Source organism: Bufo bufo, chromosome 9, assembly GCF_905171765.1.
Source record: "Bufo bufo chromosome 9, aBufBuf1.1, whole genome shotgun sequence".
In the NCBI taxonomy this organism is placed as follows: domain Eukaryota; kingdom Metazoa; phylum Chordata; class Amphibia; order Anura; family Bufonidae; genus Bufo; species Bufo bufo.
In genome coordinates, this window is record NC_053397.1 from 57,628,673 (window position 1) to 57,653,355 (window position 24,683).

At 44.2% G+C, this 24,683-nt stretch overlaps 1 protein-coding gene across 5 annotated transcripts in view; it reads right to left on the bottom strand.

Annotated features, from left to right (window-relative positions):
• The window catches only part of LRRC8D (leucine rich repeat containing 8 VRAC subunit D), a 101,810-nt gene that overhangs the window by 42,599 nt on the left and 34,528 nt on the right, over nucleotides 1-24,683 (bottom strand). For 2 of the 5 annotated variants that reach the window (XM_040407119.1, XM_040407117.1), the window contains exon 2: nucleotides 22,970-23,065. The gene's annotated coding sequence lies outside the window, so the exon portion shown is untranslated. Of the gene's footprint in view, nucleotides 1-12,447; nucleotides 12,655-22,942; nucleotides 23,066-24,683 lie in introns of those variants that run through there. The other 3 variants (XM_040407120.1, XM_040407121.1, XM_040407122.1) reach the window with 3 other exon arrangements.

The window sequence follows — 24,683 nt, forward strand, 5'->3', positions numbered from 1 at the left end:
GCAGGGATTCATCAGGGTGCCATGCTTTTACTGGAAAAAAAATAAAATAGCACAGCGTAATGCATTTTTTTCCACAGCAAATTTGACAGAATCTGCAATGGAGACTGCTCATGGAAGATCCAATGCAGATGTGAATGGGAGCCGCTGCATTTACACTGCCCGAACGAGCAGGCAATTATCGGGAAGGAACCACTTCTTCCTGATAATTGCCTGCTCCTCAGTGGAGGTAAGGAGCTGCAGTAGCCATCGTTCGTCCTCGTACAGATTCATCGTTTCTGGGCAGCAGAGTCCTGTTCACACAGCATGATCTGCTGACCAGAAACAATGATTTGATGTGCTGCATGAAAGATCACTACCCCGAAAGAACGAGTGGGTAATCCGCAGCAAATTTACAGGGGCCCATTATCGGGAACTGCCGTTCGTTCCCAATAATTGGCGTGACAATTGGGCCGTGTAAACCCAGCATTGCACCTAATTCTCTGCAGTCACAGCTCACACTCTCAGGGCTGGCTCAATCATAGGCGACAAATGCAAGCAGATGATAATTCTGTCACTATATGGAAGGGATAGGAGAAAACATAACAGTTACTTACAGGAAACAGAGCAGGAAGTCAAGACCGTAAGTACAGCGAAGGGTCAATCAAAAGACATCTCTTTAAATATTTGGCCACTAGCACTGGAAGGCCACTTTCACACACCAGTATATTGGTCAGTATTACATCAGTATTTGTAAGCCAAAACCAGTAATAGAACATAATCAAACAAAAAGGTATAATAAAGAGTTGTACCTCTTCTGCATTTTGGATCGACTCCAGGTTTTGATTGAAAAATACTGATAGTGAGAGACTGCCGTTTGAAAGTGACATAATACCTAGAGTATTTAAAAGGAAATTTTTATGCAATTAAATCCTTCCTGTGGACAATGTACTCTGGGACACCATGGATCAAAGCAGAGACAACTCTTACGCCATTTCTGCTGGAGGGCAAATTATCTAATATTCCAGAGATCTTTACAAATCCTTACTAATAAAACAATAATTTGAATAACTAATGGCATCATTATGTTGGCAGAAACTACAAATAGCATGAGATGGGAAAGGGCTGATTTATGTAGTCACACAGATGTTTAAAAATAATTCCAAAAAGTAAAGTTTCCACATTATAAAAAATATAATCTCCACCGGCATTTCAAAAAGAAATAAAAAGACGGAATAAAATTGGAAGCAATCAGTCATATGGTGATTGAAGTCATGAAATGATTTCAGAGTAAGGCCTCATGCACATGACCGTTTTTTTTTAGTTTTTTTTTGCGGTCCGCAAATCGCAGATCCACAAAACACGGAAGCCGCCATGTGCCTTCCGCAATTTGCGGAAGGGAACAGGCGGCCCATTGTAGAAAATGCCTATTCTTGTCCGCCAAACAAACAAGAATAGGACAGGTTATATTTTTTTTTGCGGGGCCACGTAACAGAGCAACGGATGCGGACAGCACACGGAGTGCTGTCCGCATCTTTTGCGGCCCCATTGAAGAGAATGGGTCCGCACCCGAACCGCCAAAACTGCGTCTCGGATGCGGACCAGCACAACGGTTGTGTGCATGAGGCCTTACTGTATGAACCGTGTAAAATCTACAGTACCCTTACAAAACATTTGCGCTGAGCCAATAGGTTGGTAGGTAGCATGTTGCTTACATTAGGTGTGAATACCCTCTCTTTTTGGTTAGCAGTCTGAATGACGTGTGGATGGTTAAATAGGTTTTCTGAGATTTTGATACTGATGACCTATCCTCAGGATAGGTCATCTGTATCTGATAGGTGGGGGTCGACACCTGGGACCGCCGCCGATCGGCTGTTTGAGAAGGCACCAGCGCTCCTGTGAGCACTGCATCTTTCTATCAGCTCACCAAGCACAGCGCCGTACATTGCATAGTGGCTGTGCTTGGTATCGCATTCAGCCACATTGAAGTGAATGGATCGGAGCGTCATACCAAGCACAGCCGCTATACAGTGTACGGCTCTATGCTTGGTAAGCTGAGAGAAAGCTGCAGTGCTCACAGGTGTATCGGTGCCTTCTCAAAACAGCTGATTAGTGGGGGTCCTGGGTGTTAGACCCCCCCATCGGTCAGCAGTATCAAAATCTCCGAAAACCCTTGTAAATCCATTTGCATAAAATATTATTTTGATAGTTGGCCCCTAGCAACATACTGCAAAATTGCCTGTCTGGTAAAAAAAAACAAAAAAAAAAAACATTGTGTCTGCTTTTACAAAAAAAAAAAATTGTGGGAATTTTTCTGTCCTTTTGCATTTTTCGGTGGATTTTTGCAGCAGGACTGCCAGCTCCAGATGTTAGCTGAAAGTCTATAAAAAAAAAATATTAACGCAGGACACACAAGCATTTATATATTTTTTTTCTTGTGGAGTTTTTGTTAATTAGGTGTTTTGTTTTTTTTCTTTCAGGCTTCATTTCAAAAACATAGCATGCTGTAGCTTTTGGCGTTTCTTCAGGTGGTTTGGCAGCACCTTCTGTATAGAGGAAAAAAACGCCATGAAGGAAATATTAGTGGTAAGACACTATGTGCATAAAACACCCAAAGAAAATGCAGCAAAAAACAGACATTCATCAACACAATCTTAACTGTAGACCGCTTAGAACTAACCTAGCGGCTCATGATGCATGATAAATTTGGTGCACATTTAGAGACATTTGTCTAACTTTATGCCACCTTTTGGTTGGCTTGCTTAAGGCTACTTTCACACTAGCGTTTCTATTTTCCGATACTGAGATCAGTCATAGGGTCTCAATACCGGAGAAAACCGCTTCCATTTTGTCCCCATTCATAGTCAATGGGGACAAAATGTAAGTGAACAGAACAGAATGCTCCAAAAAGCCTTTTAACGGATCCGTTTAACTCTGACACAATGGGGGACAGATTTCTATTGACTTTCAATGGAGTTCATGATGGATCCGTCCTGGCTATGTTAAAGATAATACAACCGGATCCGTTCATAACTGATACAGATGGTTGTATTATCAGTAACGGCAGCGTTTTTGTTGAGCCCTGCCGGATCCAGCAAAAACACTAGTGTGAAAGTAGCCTTAGACCAGTTTTTTTTGGGTCGAAGTTTTGGAACAATGTGGTGCATTTTGAGTTATGCGAGGCACAAAAATGTCTAAAAACACACTCAATGTGGTGCAAATCCTTTAAGCCGGTTTCTTGGCACCAACTGAGACAGAACTCGGGTGCGTGTAGCTTAGTAAATAGGAAAGTGGGGCTTTTTCTGATTTGAAAGAACAGTTTGCTACAGGGCTTTCTGCACTTGGCCTCCAAAGCCAATCAGGTTTTTGGGCCTCCATCTTGCCTGTTCTGGTGACTGCATTGGCTCTTCTAGTCTCATCATAATTAGGTCTCATGCACACGACCGTTGTTTTGGGCCGCATCCGAGCCGCAGTTTTTGCGGCTTGGATGCAGACCCATTGAATTAAATTGGGCCGCAAAAGATGTGGGCAGCACTCCGTGTGCTGTCCGCATCAGTTGGTCCGTTCCGTGGTCCGCAAAAAAAATATAACCTGTCCTATTCTTGTCCATTTTGCGGACAAGAATAGGCAGTTATATCAATGGCTGTCGGTGCCGTTCCGCAAATTGCAGAACGCACACGGACGCCATCCATGCTTTGCGGATCCACAATTTGCGGACCGCAAAACATACAAACGGTCGTGTGCATAAAGGGCTTAAGTTTTATACTCTCAAAAGTGGCCTGTTTCACATTGTGACTGTAAAAATCTCAAATGCTGCAAAAAGTCAGCTGGGTGAATACAGTGATCCATTTGTATATGAGAAAGTAGACTGCCACCATCTCATTATTTCTACTCTGGGGAGTCTGGTCAAACTCTGGAAGGCGGTGCACCCAAAGCCCATTGTCTGAGACCGCCATATCATGTGCCCGATATATAACTGGATAAAATAATAATCAGAACAGCGGGACAACTCCAGTATATTCTACCACAAATAGGGTTATTTTTATTGGGTAGCCTTTATAACGGCCATCTCCCAAGGGCGTAGGTTGAAATGAAAGCAGTAAGCTTTTCTTTTAATTAAAAATGCAGCAATCGGCTTTACACGAGCCAGGACTTCCTGCAGCACAGCCAGAATTAATGATAATGTATAGGAAATTGAAATCACTTTGTAGTTTGTACCGTACATCTAAACAGCAATTTTTGAGGCGTTTCACTAAATGCATCCTTTACATTGCCACAGAACCTGAAATTCCTCTCTTGAAGATATTTTAATCATTTCTCACAGCGTTATCCGTATACATCAGTATTTTGCGCATCAACAAATATCGCACGTACTGGTTAGACCCTCAGGTGAGCAGAACAGGACATGTGGCATATTGACCATCACTTCTGCACAGTTGGCATTAGGTGACCTCCTTATTGGGCTGCGCTCCAGTACCCTCCAAACTAAATAATGGACATCTGTTCACACCTGGGCTGCGCTTTCTGTTTATAAGCTAAACTGCAATGCATAGCCGGATCTCAAGTGCTCTGTTCACCTGCTTTGCTGGGTCTTCCGTTACCAATCTCCATGCTAGACCTGTACTCTGTATGTACTTGCACCCTTGCATCTGAGTGTGTATTCTGTACTCCAATATGGAGGGCACACCCTATTCCTGTGGGTTATGCACGTGTCCACTGGGGAGAATGCATTCTGATATTCTTTATTGAATCTTACCTCATTCTGCAGTACTGCAAGAGTTAAACCCTCCTTTGGTTCTGTGTGCAGCTGCTAGGCAGTTTCTAATATGTTGATCAGTTTCTGTCTATGTCTTCTCTGGATGGTGGCCTGCTGCCTGTCAAGTTCGTTTTCGAAGCCAGCCTAACTGGTATTCTGCTACTTCTAGCCTAGCCATGTGGGTTCTCGGTCAAGTCTACTCTTGATGCCAGCCAGCCCATTACGTTGGTTTCTGGTAATGTCCATTCCTGATGCCAACTTGATCATCTGCCACTTCTAATCAAGCCACTTGGGTTCCTGATAAAGTCTACTTCTGACAACAGCCAGCTTGCCTGCCACATGTGTTCCTGCTGCCAGCCTGACTGGTGGTCTTCTGCTACTCCTAACCAAACCACGTGGTTTCTGATAGAATCTTCTCCTGATGCCAGACAGTCTGTTTGGTATGTCTATTTCTGATCAAGCCAGTTCAACTACTCCAGTGTCCATGTTCTTTCCAGTGTGTGCTGACCCGTGCACGAGCCTAGTCTGTTCATCATCAAGCTGGTCCATATGGCCTGTCTGTCCTGATTGCAGTCGGTCTGGCCCTCTGCCCCTCCTAGCCATGCCATGTCTGTTTGCATTGAAGCCCGGTTCTGATGCTAGCCTGCCTAGTTTTCCACCATTCTCAAGTCAAGGCAAGCTCTGCACTGTACAGCACCACTACAACTACAACTATTCCAGGTGTGTTTTGAATCAGCTTCATTGGTGCACATTCCCAGCTCTGCGTCAAGCCACTGTTCAGCTATTCCATGTGTGCTTCATCTCTGCTTCATTGCTGTATGGACACAGCTTGGCATTACACAGCAGTATTCTTGTTTAGCCATTTCATGCCAAGTTTCATTTGGTGCATTTCTTGATGCCAGCCTACCTTGCCCTCGGTCACTTCAAGTCAAGCCAATTGTGTTGCAAGCCTGACTCTACTATTCCATATTCTATGGAGCTGCTGCAAAGTCATCTCAGCCTGCTCGATTCCCCTGGAATATATTCATACCTATTTTTTCTTTGTTGCTTTACTAAAAGGGGTTTTCCAGGATTTTCATACTGATGGCCAGTCCTCAGGATAGGTCATCAATATGAAATCGTCAGGGGTAGATCAGCTGTGTGAAGAGGTTGCAACACTCAATGAGCACGTTAACTTCTTCCTAGGACATGTGATGTCATGTCATCGGTCACATGACCTAGGCGAAGTTCAGTCCCATTCAAGTGAATGGGGCTGAGCTGCAATACCAAGCACAGCTGATATCACATGGACGGCACTGCAGCAGCGCCGCGGTCTCCTCAAACAGCTGAGGGGTGTGCCGGGAATCGAACCCCAGCCAATCGCATATTGATGACCTATCCTGAGGATAGGCAATCCCTATGAAAATCCCGGAAAACTCCTTTATGGAGCCACAAGATTTGACATTCATATCTGGTGTTACCATATGCTGAATCTGAACTGTAGCTTATCATCTGTACCATCACGCCAAACCCTTACATATAGCACTGCGTGCAGAACTATTCTTCCTATCAAATCTGATGGGGACGGTCAAGGAGGCTCCAAATCAAACTTGACAGCAGACGGCAGATAGTCTAATTGGAGAGACCATCACACAACCATTTTATGTAATGCATCGTTAGAGGAGTTTGGGTGTACACACTGATCGACCCAATGGGTCTAAAGGGACTGGACACCCTTGCTGATGACAAACATCACAAGAACCAAGTCAGAACCTCTAGACTACTAAACTTCTGCAGCTCATCCTTTGTTCGTGTATGCTTCAGTCAAAATAATTTGTAGAAGGCTACTTTCACACTCGCGTTTGGTGCGGATCCGTCATGAACACCATTGAAGTCAATGGAGGACGGATCCGTTTTCTATTGTGCCATAAAAAACAGATCAGTCCCCAGTGACATACATTGTGTGTCAGAACGGATCCGTTTGGCTCCGTTTCTTCAGACGGACACCAAAACGGAATGGAGACAGAACAGAGGCAAACTGATGCATTCTGAGCGGATCCTTTTCCATTCAGGATGCATTAGGGCAAAACTGATCTGTTTTGGGCTGCTTGTGAGAGCCCTGAACGGATCTCACAAACGGAAAGCCAAAACGCCAGTGTGAAAGTAGCCTAAGAAAGAAATATGGAATACATGGAAATCAATTGCAGCCTGCTTCCTGGCACCTTACTACAACATTTAAAGTACGTGGTCCCCACAATTGTAACATAGGTCGATGAACACGTGGTAGACTCTTCCATTTTTGGCTTTTGGTAAGGAACACATTCAATGGCAGATGGCTTCTTACTGCATGGGTGTAGCATGATTGTCATGAGACAAGTCGCCCCCAGCGCCTTCCTACAACATCTATAATAAATGGTCCCTACAATGGTAAAACAGGACATTGGACATGCGATAGACTTCTAATATAGCAGTTAGGGCTCATGCACACGACCATTGTTTTTTCCGCAGCCAATCCATATTTTTTGCAGATCAGATGCAGACCCATTCACTTCAATAGGGCTGCAAAAGATGCAGACAACACACCGTGTGCTGTCCGCATCCGTATATCCGTTCCGCATCACCAGTATTACAGACAAGGATAGGACAGTTCTACAGAGGGCCAGACGTTCGGTTCAGCAAAACGCGGAGCACACACGACGGTGTCCCCGTTTTGAGGATCCGTAATTTGCGGACCGCAAAAACGGCTACAGCCGTGGGCATGATCCCTTAGTTGTATAAACAGGTTTCTGGAATATTTATTTACTTATAGTTGGCTAGGGATCGACCGATTATCGGTTTGGCCGATATTATCGGCTGATATAGAGGATTTTGAACGTTATCGGTATCGGCATCTATTTTGCCGATATACCGATAACGTATGAGGAACACAGATCGCGCTGCTCTCAGCGCGTTCTGTGTTCCCTCCGCAGCACAGGGGAGAAGGAAGCAGTGTCTCCTCCCCCTGTGCTGCTGCCGCTGCCGCCAATGACAGAAGAGAAGACAAGAGGAGGGGAGGGGCTGTGGCCGCTGCGCCACCAATGAAGATAAGCCTCTCATTCATTCATATACAGGAGGCGGGAGCTGGCTGCAGAATCACATAGCCGGCTCCCGGCCTCTATGAGCGATAGCCGCGATCCGCGGTAGTTAACTCCTCAGGTGCCGCGGATCGCAGCTACCGCTCATAGAGGTCGGGAGCCGGCTATGGGATTCTGCAGCCAGCTCCCGCCTCCTGTATATGAATGAATGAGAGATTTATCTTCATTGGTGGCGCAGTGCGCCCCCCCCCCCCCCCCCCAAGCCCCCCAGTATTAATCATTGGTGGCGCAGTGCGCCCCCACCCCCCCCCCACCCAGTATTACTCATTGGTGGCAGTGGCCACAGGATCCCCTCTCCCCTGCTCCTCCGATCGGAGCCCCAGCTGTGTAAGCCTGGGGCTCCGATCGGTTACCATGGCAGCCAGGACGCTATTGAAGCCCTGGCTGCCATGATAAGCTCCATGCTGCTGTGTGCACAAAGCACAGAGCAGCAGGGACAGTGTGAGATCCTATTCACCCTGATAGAGATCTATCAGGGGGAATAGGACAAGGGTTCTAGTCCCTAAGGGGGCTAAAAGTTAGTAAAAAAAAAAAAACACAAAAATATTAAGTATAAATGAAAAAGACTTATAAAAAAAAAATACACATTAACAATAAACAAAAAAAATACACATTAACAATAAACAAAAAAAATACACATTAACAATAAACATATTAATTTTCAGCAGATTTGTGTAGGAATTTTTATTTTTTCTCAAAAATGAAAATTCCCAGAATATCGGTATAAATTATCGGCTATCGGCCTGAAAGTTCACAAATTCTCGGTATCGGCCCTAAAAAATCAATATCGGTCGATCCCTATAGTTGGCTGCCATTATATATCAAACATTGCAGAAATGTTCAGAGCCGTTAATACTTTATAGATCATATTGTACATATCGGAGCTAGTCAAACAGTGCTGGAGGAGGAGTCAAGAAATGAGGGAGATCGGAATTTACAGTTCTGGGTCTTAAGGCTCGTTCACACGACCGTATGTCTTTTTCAGTGTTTTGAGGGCCGTTTTTCACGGATCTGTTTGGCATATACAGTATACAGTAATTACATAGAAAAAATTGGGCTGGGCATAACATTTTCAATAGATGGTTTTGCAAAAATGGAACGGATACGAAAGACATACGGAGTACATTCCGTATGTTTTCTTTTTTTTTGCGGACCCATTGACTTAGGCCTCATGTACACGAACGTTGTGTGTTTTGCGGTCCGCAAAACACGGATGGCGTCCGTGTGCGTTCCGCAATTTGTGGAACGGCACAGACAGCCATTGATATAACTGCCTATTCTTGTCCGCAAAACGGACAAGAATAGGACAGGTTATATTTTTTTTGCGGGCCACGGAACAGAGCAACGGATGCGGAAAGCACACGGAGTGCTGTCCGCATCTTTTGCGGCCCCATTGAAGTGAATAGGTCCGCATCGGAGCCGCAAAAACTGCGGCTCGGATGCGGACCAAAACAACGGTCGTGTGCATGAGGCCTTAAATGGAGCCACAGAACGTGATTTGCGGGCAATAATAGGACATGTTCTATCTTTCAACGGAACAGAAAAGTGGAAATGAAATGCAGACAGAGTACATTCCGATTTTTTTGCAGAACCATTGAAATGAATGGTTCCGTATACGGAACGCAAAAAACGAGCCCTTACTTTGTGTGGGGCCAATAAAATTTAGGAAATATCTATTTGTATCTCAGTGATATTTCAAGTAGATGAGTAATTTATGGAATTATTCCGCAGTCTGCTTGTACATTTAGCACAGTCACACAGCAGATTTCAGATTGTAAGGGCTCATGCACACGACCGTATGGCTTTTTTAGTGTTTTGTGGTCCGTTTTTTACGGATCCGTTGTTCCGTTTTTTACTTCCCTTGTGTTTCTGTTTCCTTTCCGTTTTTCCGTATGCCATACACAGTATACAGTTATTACATAGAAAAAATTGGCCTGGGCATAACATATTCAATAGCTGGTTCCGCAAAAACGGAATGGATACGGAAGACATACGTATGTGTTGCAATTTTTTTGCGGACCCATTGACTTGAATGGAGCAAAGCACCGTGATTTGCGGACAAGAATAGGACATGTTCTATCTTTTCACGGTACGAAAATTCTGAAACGGAATGCACACGGAGACACTTCAGGTTTTTTTGCTGAACCATTGAAATTTATGGTTCAGTATATGTACCGCATACTGAACTCAAAAAACGGCCAGTATACTGAACGCAAAATACTGTCGTGTGCATGAGCCCTTAGTGTGAAGATCTATTTGTGTCTCATACCTGGTAACTCCCAGTCTCACCTAAGGGTCCATTCACATGCCCGTATGTGTTTTGCGGATCCGCAAAACACGGACACCGGCAATGTGCGTTCCGCATTTTTAAGGACCGCACATCGCTGGCACTCATAGAAAATGCCTTTTCTTGTTTGCAAATGCAGACAAGAGTAGGACATGTTCTATATTTTGCAGATCCGCAAATGCGGATGCGGACAGCACATTCCGGCCCCATTAAAAATAAATGGGTCCGCACCTGTTCCGCAAAATTGCGGAACAGATGCGGACCCATTTTGCGGACGTGTGAATGGACCCCAAGGCTACTTTCACATTAGCGTTTTTTTTTGCGGATCAGTCATGGATCTGCAAAAACACTCACGTTACCATATTACAACCGCATGCATCCGTCATGAACGGACCCGGTTGTATTAGGTCTTCTATAGCCATGACGGATCCGTCATGAACACCATTGAAAGTCAATGGGGGACAGATACGTTTTCTATTGTGTCAGAGAAAACGGATCAGTCCTCATTGACTTACATTGCAGCGTTATTCTGTCCGTGATGGGAGCGCAGCTAAACGGAACGGAATGCAATGCATTTAGTGCATTCCGTTTCATTCAGTTTTGTCCCCATTGACAATGAATGGGGACAAAACTGAAGCCTTTTCTTCTGCTACTGAGATCCTCTGCCGGATCTCAATAGCGGAATTGAAAAGGCGAATATGAAAGTAGCCTAAAATACAAATATACTGCACGTTCAACACTAGAAAGATTAGAAGTACTGAACTACATAAACACAGAAAACAAGAAAAGAAAACCTTTTACTACACAAAAATTGATACATAGCCCTAAAACGCTAAAATAGTCAAGTTTATAATAGACAAAGGTTATTACTGTTAAAAGTCACAATATTTTGCAATTAAAAGGGATACTGTCACCAGCGACCTCCTAACCAACTGTTTGCATAGACAGATAGCTGTGGTTCACCTGATTAAAGCAACGTTTGACTTTTACCCCTTGGCGACCTCGGCCATACATGTATGGCGGAACTCGTCATTTTAAAGATGGTAGCCGCTCCTAAGTGCGGCGGGTGCCATAGCTGCTAAGTTTCTGCTTTTTCAAACAGCAGAGGATCAGGGCTAATCTCTGCGATCAGCCATAAGGCCAATCGCAGACATTTAACCCCTAAGATGCTGTGGTCAAATGTGACCACAGCATCTGAGCAGTGAAGATGCGGGAGCCGCTTACTCCGGTGCACATAAGAGCCCTCTCTGGCTGAGATCAGAGAAGCTGTTATATGCTAGTGATAGTCCGGAGCCTCAAGCAGGCTCTGATACCCATCACTGGTATATTACGATAGGTGGCAGCACTGTATTGGAATACAGTGGAGGATAAATACCCATCACAGAATACAACTGGCAATTTATTAAAATAATAATATTTATCCCACAAGGCAAATGGTGCAACGGAAAAAAAAAAAAATTACCAATTCCCCTTTGTCACATTTCCACCAAAAAAAATAAAAAATTTAATAAAAAGTGATCAAAAAGAAGTATCGCTGAAAAGTGAAAATCAGCCCGCCAAAAAATGAGCCGTCATACAGCTCCATAAACCTAAATATAAAAAAGTAACAGGGCTTAGAACATGGCAATAAAAAGAAAAATATATATATATTTTTTTATAAAGTTTTTCTTTTTTTCAGTATTAAAACACAAGAAAAACTACCGTATACAAGTGTAGTATCGTTGTAATCGTACTGACCTGGAGAATGAAGGAGACGGTCAATTTTACTGCATAGGGAATGCCATAAAAACAAACCCCATAAACCTGTGTCAGAAGTGCATTTTTTTTTCCCCAACTTCACCCTATTTGGAATTTTTTTACAACTTGTCCAAACAATCCTTCATACGGTTATGTTAACGGAAAAATAAAAAAGTTACGGCTCTGCAAAGGTGGGGAGTGAAAAACGAAAACGCAAAAATGGAACATCGCAAGATCCTCTAAGGGTTAATTAGAATAGTTAACAGGTTAAAACAAAAGCACACACAGTATATACAAGATAGCTAACCAAAACCATGCAGAACTTTGTCCTATGCTGGCGCCATTCTTACAACACCGGTGTCCCATCGGTCTACTTATTCCATTACTGCTCTCCATTTACGTGCCGATGTGATGACCAATCACTGCCCGCCAACGTGACATTATATAAAGCAGGCAACAATTGTTTATGACAATTGGTAAACTAAGCAGACTGGTGCAAAAACAAATAAAATTGTCCGGTTTGGCAAAATGTGCCAGGAGTGATTAAAAAGAAAAAAAAAAAAAAAGGTCATACTCACCAGTCCCCCACTTCTGCCATACTGACTGATGCTTACCAGGTCCCCGCTGCTCTCCGCTTCCTTGTCGGGTTCAACACAATGACAATTCCTGACATTTGTCCAAAAAATTTCATCAGCTCGCCCGCAGCTAGTAAGAGACCTGCACAGAGCTCCCGCACTAGGAAACTTGCAATAGGGGAAAAAACCGTCCGCTGTTAAAATCCAAGTTTTAATCGGTATACATTAAAAGTACAAGAACACGAGCTATAACATGTTGACGCGTTTGAACATCAAGTCTTAGTCATAAGTTCAACCTGGTTATGACAGACTTGATGTCGAAACGCGTAAACATGTTATAGCTCGTGTTCCTGTACTTTTAATGTATACAGAATAAAACTTGGATTTTAACAGCGGTGCTGGAGGATTTTTTCCTATTTCCTGCATGTCAATATCAGACCTGGAAGGGGGGTCCAGCGGGATGCAGTAGGCATGGGAATAAGCCACGGGGATCAGTAAAGGAGAGTATGTTTTTTTGCTCTGTGCAATTTACTAAAAATTTTACTCTTTCACACGACCGTTTTTTTTTTTCGTTTTGTGGGCCGTTTTTTGCGTTCCGTATACGGAACCATTCATTTCAATGGTTCCGCAAAAAAAAAAAACGGAATGTATCCCGTATGCATTCCGTTTCCGTATTTCCGTTCAGTTGAAAGATAGAACATGTCCTATATTTGGCCGCAAATCACGTTCCGTGGCTCCATTAAAGTCAATGGGTCCGCAAAAAAAAACGGAATGCATACGGAAATGCATCCGTATCCGTTGCGTTTTTTGCGGAACCATCTATTGAAAATGTTATGCCCATCCCAATTTTTTCTATGAAATTACTGTATACTGTATATGCCGAACGGAAAAACGGAAGAGAAACAAAAAAACGGAACAACAGATCCGTTTAAAACGGATCGCAAAACACTGAAAAAGCCATACGGTCGTGTGAAAGAGGCCTTATTTTAAGGCGAGTTTATTTAAAATTTTAATCATAATTATCATTCGGTAGGACTTCAACATCTCTGGATGTTACCATATAGTCAAATCCTTGTGCCTACTTGAAATAATGCACCAGAAGGAGGCGCTCTCAAACGCGCTCTTGTATTGTACTGTATAAGGGTTATGCACACGAACGTATTTTCTTTCCATGTCCGTTCCGTTTTTTTTGCGAACCGTATGCGGAACCATTCATTTCAATGGGTCCACAAAAAATGGAGGTTATTCCATGTGCATTCCGTTGCCGTATGTCCCTTCTGCAAAAAAAAATATAGAACATGTCCTATTATTGTCCGCATTACGGACAAGGATAGTACTTTTCTATTAGGGGCCAGATGTTCAGTTCCACAAAATACGGAACGCACACAGATGTAATCCGTATTTTCTGCGGACCACAAAACACATACGTTGTGTGCATGAGCCCTAAAGGTGTTAACCTGATGAATGCGCAAATGCTTGTTCATATGGTGAAAGCTTAGTTAGTGCAGCACCGAAAATCAGTTTCTAAGCAGATCGTATGGGGGCGGGGGACCGCAGTAACCATCGTTTGTGTCCATACCGGGGAGGTGATAAATTAATGTAAATGGAGCTCTTATCTCCGCTGAAGACCAGGCAATCATCAGGAAAGTTCAAGTTCATTCCTAAAATTTTTAGACTGTGTAAAGCGGCATTCAGCCAATGTCCAACCCATTAAAGAGGCATGAAACATGACTAGGAACATCCTCCAAACCAGAGACACCCATCTATAGACAGCGCTGTTTCAATGTTTTCACTCCTCGTCAGTACAGAGTAGAAGAAGTGCAGAGATTCAGCTGCTGTAGGCAATCTCCCTGCGAAAAGTATGGAAACTAGCTCTCCTCCAGAAGGACCACCACCACCATGCACACAGACGTATCCATTTTGGAGGTCGGCAAACCACTGATCTGCAAAATACGGACACCTACCTTGTGTATGCTGCATTTGACTACGAGAACCGGCTATTCTTGTCCACAAAACAGACAAGAATGGGACATGTATAATTTGAGAACCACACGAATGCGGACAGCACACAGACGACATCCAATAAATGCGGATTGGACGCAGACCAAAGCCATGGTCGTGTGCGAGAAACCTTATGCCACCTAATACTGTATTTTTCATTTTATGAGAGACTTTTTCCCCCAGCAGTGCACCTTAGGCTGAGTTCACATCAGCGTTCAGCCTCTCCATTCTCCTGCTCCATTATAGGAGATCTGGAGAATTCTGGCGGACTGTTCTCTACCAGAGCAGCCTGCCGGAACACATCCCGCAGATGTGAAAGGTCGCCAATATGACCTGCTGTGTCCGGTCACAACGCAGCGCAGAAGATGACCAGGGAACAGTGCGTGCAGGAAGAGCGAGCGGTTTCGAGCAGGAGAGGTAAGTTGTTTTATTTATTTTATAGTCTGATCTGAGGTCTGATGAAGATAAGGGGTCTGATCTGAGGTCCGATGAAGATTAGGGGTCTGATCTGAGGTCCGATGAAGATTAGGGGTCTGATCTGAGGTCCGATGAAGATTAGGGGTCTGATCTGAGGTCCGATGAAGATTAGGGGTCTGATCTGAGGTCCGATGAAGATTAGGGGTCTGATCTGAGGTCCGATGAAAATTAGGGGTCTGATCTGAGGTCCGATGAAAATTAGGGGTCTGATCTGAGGTCCGATGAAAATTAGGGGTCTGATCTGAGGTCCGATGAAAATTAGGGGTCTGATCTGAGGTCCGATGAAGATTAGGGGTCTGATCTGAGGTCTGATGAAGATTAGGGGTCTGATCTGAGGTCTGATGAAGATTAGGGGTCTGATCTGAGGTCTGATGAAGATTAGGGGTCTGATCTGAGGTCTGATGAAGATTAGGGGTCTGATCTGAGGTCTGATGAAGATTAGGGGTCTGATCTGAGGTCTGATGAAGATTAGGGGTCTGATCTGAGGTCTGATGAAGATTAGGGGTCTGATCTGAGGTCTGATGAAGATTAGGGGTCTGATCTGAGGTCTGATGAAGATTAGGGGTCTGATCTGAGGTCTGATGAAGATTAGGGGTCTGATCTGAGGTCTGATGAAGATTAGGGGTCTGATCTGAGGTCTGAAGAAGATAAGGGGTCTGATCTGAGGTCTGATGAAGATAAGGGGTCTGATGTGAGGTCTGATGAAGATAAGGGGTCTGATGTGAGGTCTGATGAAGATAAGGGGTCTGATGTGAGGTCTGATGAAGATAAGGGGTCTGATGTGAGGTCTGATGAAGATAAGGGGTCTGGTCTGATGAAGATAAGGGGTCTGATCTGAGGTCTGCTGAAGATAAGGGGTCTGATCTGAGGTCTGATGAAGATAAGGGGTCTGATTAAAAATAGTTTTTTCACATTTTCCTCCACTAATACCTAGGTGCGTCTTATTTTCAGGCGAGTCTTATAAAGTGAAAAATACATACGTTGATTCTATGCTGCCAACACCAGAATAAACAGTGTAGATTATGTTGATTTAACAGCACCTACAAAAATCTGGGTTGTCTGTGCTCTGAAGCGCTAGAGATCTTCTTTGGCCACAGAGGATTTCACACCGAGTCCTGCCTGTATGTGAGGACCGTGCATCTAAAAATAAGTGTCAGACATATATTATAGATCCGCTAGCAAGCTGGCATTGTGCAAAACCTAAGTGTGCTTATGGGAACCACCCACACAGCAGATGGAACAGTGCAGGAATGAATCGCTCGTGTCAGCATTTCTTGTCCCCCCCCCACACCCATTCCCATGTAATAGGATATTCAGGCCTCAATCTCTTCTCTAAACCACTTACTATTATTACAACAGTTACAAGATTTAGATTATGCGAATTGGACCCAACTAAAGCAGTCTACATACATGAGATAGATGTCTGCTAAACTTGGAGATTTTGAGGATATCAATACTTCAATTTTTTTAAAAGTAAATCATAACAAAACTATATAAATTTTGTATTTCCATAACCGTAGTGAACTGCCAAATATTGTTAACGTCATTTTTTTAAAAAGCAAAACCCTAAAAACAATGGCAGATTTTCCCATTTCTACCACACAATTTTTTTTCCTGGTTTCTAAATATATTGTATGGAACATTAACGGATACCATCAAATATACAACTTGTAAAAAAAAAAAAAAAAAATAGTTATAATACTTGGAAGGCAGGGAGGACCTGCGCTGGATGATAATGTGAAAGGGTAGACACTTTTGCCTACTGCTGTCTTTATACTGCACTGATGAGCACACAATTATCGGGAAGGAAGTGTTCCTTCCCAATAATTGTCTCCTCGTTAGTGGCGGTGAAGTACGGCACCTCCACATTATAGCTATTGCGATCGCTCGTCCTCATACAGCCATAATTTAGAAGCCTGCATGATCGATCGTTTCAGCTTTAGGCCCCCTGCACACAAACGTGTGCACCCCGTAGTCGTGCTGCGGCCCGCAAAATGTGGGCCGCAATGCACAAACACAGTCTGTGGGGCAGCCGCAGCGGATCGCTGACCCATTCACTTTAATGGGTCCGCAATCCGGCCGTTCCACAAAAAGATAGAACATGTCCTATCTTTTTGCGGAACAGAATTACGGGACGAAACCCCACGGAAGCACTATGGAGTTCCGTTCCGTGCTTCCATTCTGCACCATTCCGCATCTCCAGATTTGCGGACCCATTCAAGTGAATGGGTCCGCATCCGTGATGTGGAATGCCTACAGAACGGCACCAGTGTATTGCGGATCTGCAAATGCGGTCCGCAATACGGCAGCGGGAAGCACCCGTTCGTGTGCAGGGGGCCTTAGACGGACAGATTATAAGGAACGTTCATCCCTGATAGACAATCAGACCGTGTAAACCCGCCTTAACTTTATACCAAGTATTGATTAGAGGGATTGAATACTTTTTCGAAATTAATGCTTCAAGTAAATGACCACCAGCTTGGGACTCGCCATCGGGGATGGGGCCCGAACCTCACAGCTCCATATCAGAATTCAATCCAAATGGTAGTAGGGATCCAAATTCATATATCTGCCTAGATTCTGCTCTGGACATTTTCTGAATGTAGTCACCTCCTCTCCAATGTTGATTAATTTTCTCTAGTCCCACAAATTTTAGGTCTCCTGGATTACTATTGTGTACTTCTTTGTAGTGCTTTGACAATGAGTGCTTGTCATACCCTTTTTTGATATTGGAGATATGCTCCCTAATTCTTGTTTTGAGGGGTCGTTTCGTCCGACCTTTATCGTTAATTTCCCATATATATCTATTCTGGGTTGAACGAACCTCTAAAGTTTTCCGTGACAAATTGTTCAACTTGCACCCTATGCATCTTCCACATTTATAAAATCCCTTCATCTTCATGAAGGTACCTAAAGTATTGTCTTTTTTAATTTTATTTGGGACAGACGGTGCTACCTTTAAACCCAAATTGGGGGCTTTAGTAAATGTTATCTTCGGTGCATGTGGTAGGAGTGGGACACAGGAGGTAAGACACTTTTCTCCTCAATCAGCAAGGGCCATTCTCTATCTAGAGATTAGTGCCTGGTCGATATTAGAGACTTTTTACACAAGTCAATTGTCCAACAGCCGAATACAGACCACAGTTATGGCGGTATAGGTGGACAACTTTATAGGATGATGCATTGATCTGGATGCTTTTACTTGTATATCAACAATTAGAGGAAATGTTCTAAGTAGATCAGCGTGCACCAACGTGCAGGGATCCAACAGGTGTCCCTCTCTTTTTGATACACCTTTCTTCTCGACACACTGTTCTTATATCCACTCAGAACCTGCTATTGTTTTTTCATATTGTAGTCCTGAATCTAGGACATATTCCACTTACTCAATTTTCGTACACAAATTTATTTTTTTTGCCACTTCAGGACACCATTGTGAACTTTCCACGTTATATTATATTTATTCATGTATAGCTGCTATTACTTCCATTGTTGATATTGAATGATATTCAGGTGATGTCTACAGTTGCTGCTATCTCAACAGTGTCACATTTATGGTCGACCATTTAGTTTTATGCTATATTGTATTTTATATTGATTGTATTTTATATTGTATTTTATTTTATTGAAGGATTATATTAAATGTATCTGAGTAATGCCATAGAGTGAGTGCTCGCTTCCACTACTATATCTCGCAAGCAGACTGTGATTTCTGGCCTACAATGTAATCAATGCTTGGCTGCTGTAGACGATGCAGCATAATTCAGCATAGCCGGCTGCAGATTGCCCGCTCTACAATACAAAACAACCTCCTCTCCACACTCCGACTTGGAAGGGACACAGGACACCAAGGCTCAGCAAAGCAAACAGCGAAATCTGTTTACCAAGAACAGAGCTCAAGGTCTTGTGTGAAGAATAACAATGACAGGAACCAGGTATTGTGTAAAATACATCCACACCGCTAGAGCAGACGGACTGCATCGTATCAGGCGATTAGGTCCCTCAGACCCTGAAGAACGGGAACATCCGAAACACAACCCATCCTGCACTGAATATTTGCCTTTACTGGTAGTAGGTTTTTAGATTATTGGATGATGGTTTATATTAGGGGTGCACCGAAATGAAAATTCTGGTCCGAAACCGAAAATTCAGGATGCCCTTGACCGAAAACCGAAACCGAAACTGCCTTTTTGCCCAAATACTTTTAAAATACTTTTTTTTTAATGATTTTATTAATAATTCTTTTTCATGAATGAAATTCATCTGTGGGTGGCGCTGTTATGGAGAGGGGGATCTGTGGGTGGCGCTGTTATGGAGAGGGGGATCTGTGGGTGGCGCTATGGAGAGGGGAATCTGTGGGTGGCGCTGTTATGGAGAGGGGGATCTGTGGGTGGCGCTGTTATGGAGAGGGGGATCTGTGGGTGGCGCTGTTATGGAGAGGGGGATCTGTGGGTGGCGCTGTTATGGAGAGGGGGATCTGTGGGTGGCGCTGTTATGGAGAGGGGGATCTGTGGGTGGCGCTGTTATGGAGAGGGGGATCTGTGGGTGGCACTGTTATGGGAGGGGGATCTGTGGGTGGCGCTGTTATGGAGAGGGGGATCTGTGCACTGTTATGGAAAGGGGATATGTGCACTGTTATGGGCATAACAGTGCACAGATCCCTTTCCCCATAACAGTGCACAGATCCCTTTCCCCATAACAGTGCACAGATCCCTTTCCCCATAACAGTGCACAGATCCCTTTCCCCATAACAGTGCACAGATCCCCCCTCCCCATAGCAGTGCCATAGACCGATCCCCCTACCCATAACAGCCCCGGCCCTGCTGCTCACAGCATCACTCACTGCATCTTTATTTTACCTTACAATCGTGACGCTCCAGTAACAACTCTGCAGGCAGAGCGGAGGGCGGCGTAACGTCACTTACTCACGTGACGCACCTGCTCCGCCCACTTTATGAATGAAGGAGGCGGAGAAGGCGCGTCACGTGAGTAAGTGACGTTACGCCGGCCTCCGCTCTGCCTGCAGAGTTGTTAGTTACTGGAGCGTCACGATTGTAAGGTAAAATAAAGATGCAGTGACAAAGTAAACCGCCCGCCCGGCGCCCGCCCGCAGATGGTGGGTGACAAATCCCACACCCCATATTTTCGGCCGATATGTAACAATATCGGCCGAAGTGGATTAGGTGCATTTTCGGCCGATATTTTCGGCTGCCGGAATTTCGGTGCACCCCTAGTTTATATCTGTCCTGCCCACTTCTGCTGTTACATTATCAACAGCCCGAGTAAGGGCTTCATTTAAAGAGAATGCGTCATCAGAAAATAATCTAAATGTTCTAAATGACTTTTTTTTTAAATAATTTTTGATGATATTTTTTGTTTTCCATGCCACTTTTAATATTTAAGCTAAAACCAAAAATCCTGCAGTTTTCGCACTGGCCACTATGTCTAATAATTGGCACCACTTCATGGTCTGTACAGATCACTTTACTGCAGTTATCTGCCATTATAATCCTTCCTGTAATGATATCACCTCTGTGTATAGATAAGACAGGATCCACCATTTACAACAGGTAATTCTCAAAGATTATCTATTCTTTCCTTGTACAATGACATCTGCACAGGTCACAGAGCATGCCCAGAAAACTCTCCCATAGAAGTCAATGAGGTCCCCTCCTGTCCATTGCGTCTATGGACCATGGGGCTGCCGTAAAGCAATTCGTTTTAATGCTTTGTAAATGCTGTTAAGAACAGCTCAGGCAAGATGGCCGCGCCCATAATCATGTTCAGGAAATTAAATTAAAATTAAAATCTACAATCAGAAAATAAAAACACAGACATTTGATCTGTTACTATCTGGCAGATAAAAAATTTTGTGACATTTCCTTTAAGGAGGACCTTTTACCTCTCCTGACATGTCTGCTTTAGGCTACTTTCACACTTGCGGCAGAGGATTCCAGCAGGCAGTTCTGTCGCCGGAACTGCCTGCCGAATCTGTCAAAACTGATGGCATTTGCCAGACGGATCAGGATCCTGATCCGTCTGACAAATGCATTGAAATGCCGGATCCGTCTCTCCGGTGTCATCCGGAAAAACGGATCCGGCATTTATTTTTTTCCCGTCTGAGCATGCGCAGACCGCAATGCCAAATCCGTTTTGCCGGAACATTTAATGCCGGATCCGGTATTAATGCATGTCAATGGGAAAAAATGCCGGATCCAGCATTCCGGCAAGTGTTCTGGAATTTTGGACGGAGAGAAAACGGCAGCATGCTGCAGTATTTTCTCTGTCCTGAAATGGCAAAAAGACTGAACTGAAGACATCCTGAACGGATTGCTCTCCATTCAGAATGCATTAGGATAAAACTGATCAGTTCTTTTCCGGTATTGAGCCCCCAGGACGGAACTCTATGCCGGAAAAGAAAAACACTAGTGTGAAAGTACCCTTAGTTACTACTTTCTTTCCCTATGTAAAAAGCAATTCTGCAGCATCTATTCTTATGTCTCTATGTGCCATTCCTTTACTATTCCTGCTAGAAGTTATGAATGAATTACTATCAGTTTGCAGTGCAGGTCCAGATGGGTGTTACCAGCTGGGAGGGGGGGGGGGGGGGGGGGGCGCGGGTGTCCCAGAATAGCCTTGACACTAGCACCACTGACTGCATACACCCCTGCAACAGACATGTCAGCAGAGGTATCAGGTTCTAACATTTTTTTTTAGGAGAGGTATTTGCGCATCCTTCAGCATACAATTTGACACAGATTTAAAGGGGTTCTGCACTTTGTTTTAACTGAAGATCTATCCTCTGGATAGATCATCAGCTTCTGATCGCGCGGGTCGGACACCCGGGACCCCAGTCGATCAGCTGTTTGAGAAGGCAGCAGCGCTGCGGCCTTCTCACTGTTTACCGCTGGCCCACTGACGTCACGACTTTTATCAACTAGCGTGGGCGCAGCTTAGCTCCGTTCCTTACTGGAGCGCCGCTGCCTTCTCAAACAGCTGATCGGCGGGGGTCCCGGGTGTCGGACCCCGCCGATCAGAAGCTGATGATCTATCCAGAGGATAGATCATCAGTTAAAACAAAGTGCAGAACCCCTTTAAATAAATAAAAATGTGAAGCAATATTGTAAAATCGCATTACTTTTCTTGCACTTAGGCCTCATGCACACAAACGTTGTTTTGGTCCGCATCCGAGCCGCAGTTTTGGCGGCTCGGATGCGGACCCATTCACTTCAATGGGGCCGCAAAAGATGCGGACAGCACTCAGTGTGCTGTCCGCATCCGTTGCTCCGTTCCGTGGGCCGCAAAAAAAAAATATATATTATATATAAATATATATATATATATATTCACATGTCCTATTCTTGTCCGTTTTGCGGACAAGAATAGGCAGTTATATATATGGCTGTCCGTGGCGTTCCGCAAATTGCAAATTCCACAAAACGGTTGTGTGCATGTAGCCTTATTCTGAACTATAGTCTGCTATGACCTAGAGCTGCATTCACTAAGGCTTCAGAGCTCCACTTCTCATATTAAAGTAATCCTTGCCAATTCCTTGTGTTCACATTATAGCCTGGCACTGTACAGTGGGGTAGGGTAGAAATGAACGCGAGTACCCTCAGCTGTCAGACAGCCCCGGTGATTGCACCTAGGGAGAATCGGTGGCCCATCCCAGATTCCCACGATTCCCCTTTAAGTGTCCAGAGGGTATGACTATGGCTGTAACTTGATGTTTAGTGATTGTGCGCAAGTAACCAATTCTCATGGAAGAAAATCAAACTTTTATTTGCTATTACTAAAATCAGTTCAGCGCCAAAATATATACACGTAATTGCCAATGGTAAAAGGATGGTTCACACACAGGGGCGGGTACCCAAAATCATAAAGATGTAAAAGAAAGATAGGCAAGCTAGGTGGTACACCCAGCACGCTCTGAAGCCTGTCAAACCCAAAAGACTAAGGAGGGAGACTAACCCTACATGTCCATGGCATGGTGCACCTAATAAAAACAGAAGTAAATCACCCCAAAAAGCACTGCAACACTTCTCACCAGCTACAGCGGGATCCGATTACAGTTCACCTGGAGCATGGCGTGGCTCAGACCGAGTTGGAGCTTCGAGACAAAGTTCAAATGATGGGTCCAGCACTGCAATGTGACCAAAAAACAGGAACTTTATTATAACAGGGGTAAAATATAAGTAACACTGATGCGTTTCGGGCTACACTAACCATTTCTTAATGCATACCTACATAAATCGAACACAATTAAAATACCAACTCAAGTATTTGCACAGTCTATAAACAGACAATTATTTGCATCACTAATTTGCATATTAAAATGAAAACGTGCGTCACAAAGCAAAAGAAAGAAGAGGTACAGATATTAATCTAGTCTTTTGTATAGGATATTAATCATTTGACATCCGTATCTCCTCTTTGTTTTGCTTTGTGACACTTTTTAATTTAGTATGCAAATGTATGGTCCTTAATTGTCTGTTTCTATTGGCTGTGAATGTACTTGAGTTGATATTTTAACTGTGTTCATTATACGTCAGTATAAAGTCAACGTTAGGCCTCATGCACACGGCCGTGTTCCGCGGCCGAGAGCGGTCCGTGGTAACCCGGCCGGGATTCCGTCTGACAGCAGGAGCGCACGGCGTCATTGGTTGCTATGACGCAGTGCGCTTCATGCCGCCGCTGCTGTACAGTGATGCACTCGTATAGATCATACCAGTGTATTACTGTACAGCAGCGGCGGCATGAAGCGCACGGCGTCATAGCAACCAATGACGCCGTGCGCTCCTGCTGTCAGACGGAATCCCGGCCGGGTTACCACGGACCGCTCTCTGCCGCGGAACACGGCCGTGTGCATGAGGCCTTTCTTGTTGTCTCAATTATACAAACCAAAGCTACCAACCGATCAACTGTGTGAAGAGAATGCGGAGCTTGTATGAGCACTGCATTCTCTTCACTGTTTACCCGCTCGCCCTCATCACAACGACGAACAGATGTAGTTACAACAGCGCCATCCAATTCACTTCAATGGGAAGGAGCAGTTACATTCCATCTGTTCCTTCCCATTGAAGTGAATGGGACGGAGGAGCTGCAATTACAGTTGTTCACCGCCGCAATTTCAAAGGCAAGCAGGTAAACAGAGAAGAGAAGGCATCACTTGTATGAGCACTGCTTTCTCTTCAAAGAGCTGATCAGTGGGATTATGCCGGGAGCCAGAAGTAGTATGTAGTACAAAAAGGCTCTTAAACATCAGCAGAAGGAAGCAGTCATTCCTTCCCATCGACTTCAATGTCGTCTATTACTCCTGATGTTCCTCCTTCCCCTTAGCACTTTTTATTTTACAGTAAATCGATCACCAAGGTGATTGAAAAAAAGACAACAGTATGCATGCACTCATCCAACAGCGCAGAAGTTGAACATGCACCTGGCCAAGTTGCTGGTACTGCAGTCCCTCCCTTTCCATGACTATGGAAGTAGTATGTAGTACAATATGGAAATCATTCTTTTTTATGCACCCCTTAGGGGCACAGGTCTCAATAATGACCATCCTCATCTTTTGCTGGCTTTACTTCTTCCAAATCATCCTTTGAGGTCTCCATGTCTGAGAAAAGTCAGCAAGATGCAGATGTTATACCCCAGAGGGGTATTACCATTTCTTACCCTGATACTGTCTTTAACTGCTAACCACAATGTCATCTGTGTACAGGGGCGGATTGACCTTACATGGAAAATTCCCGGTGGGCTGATGC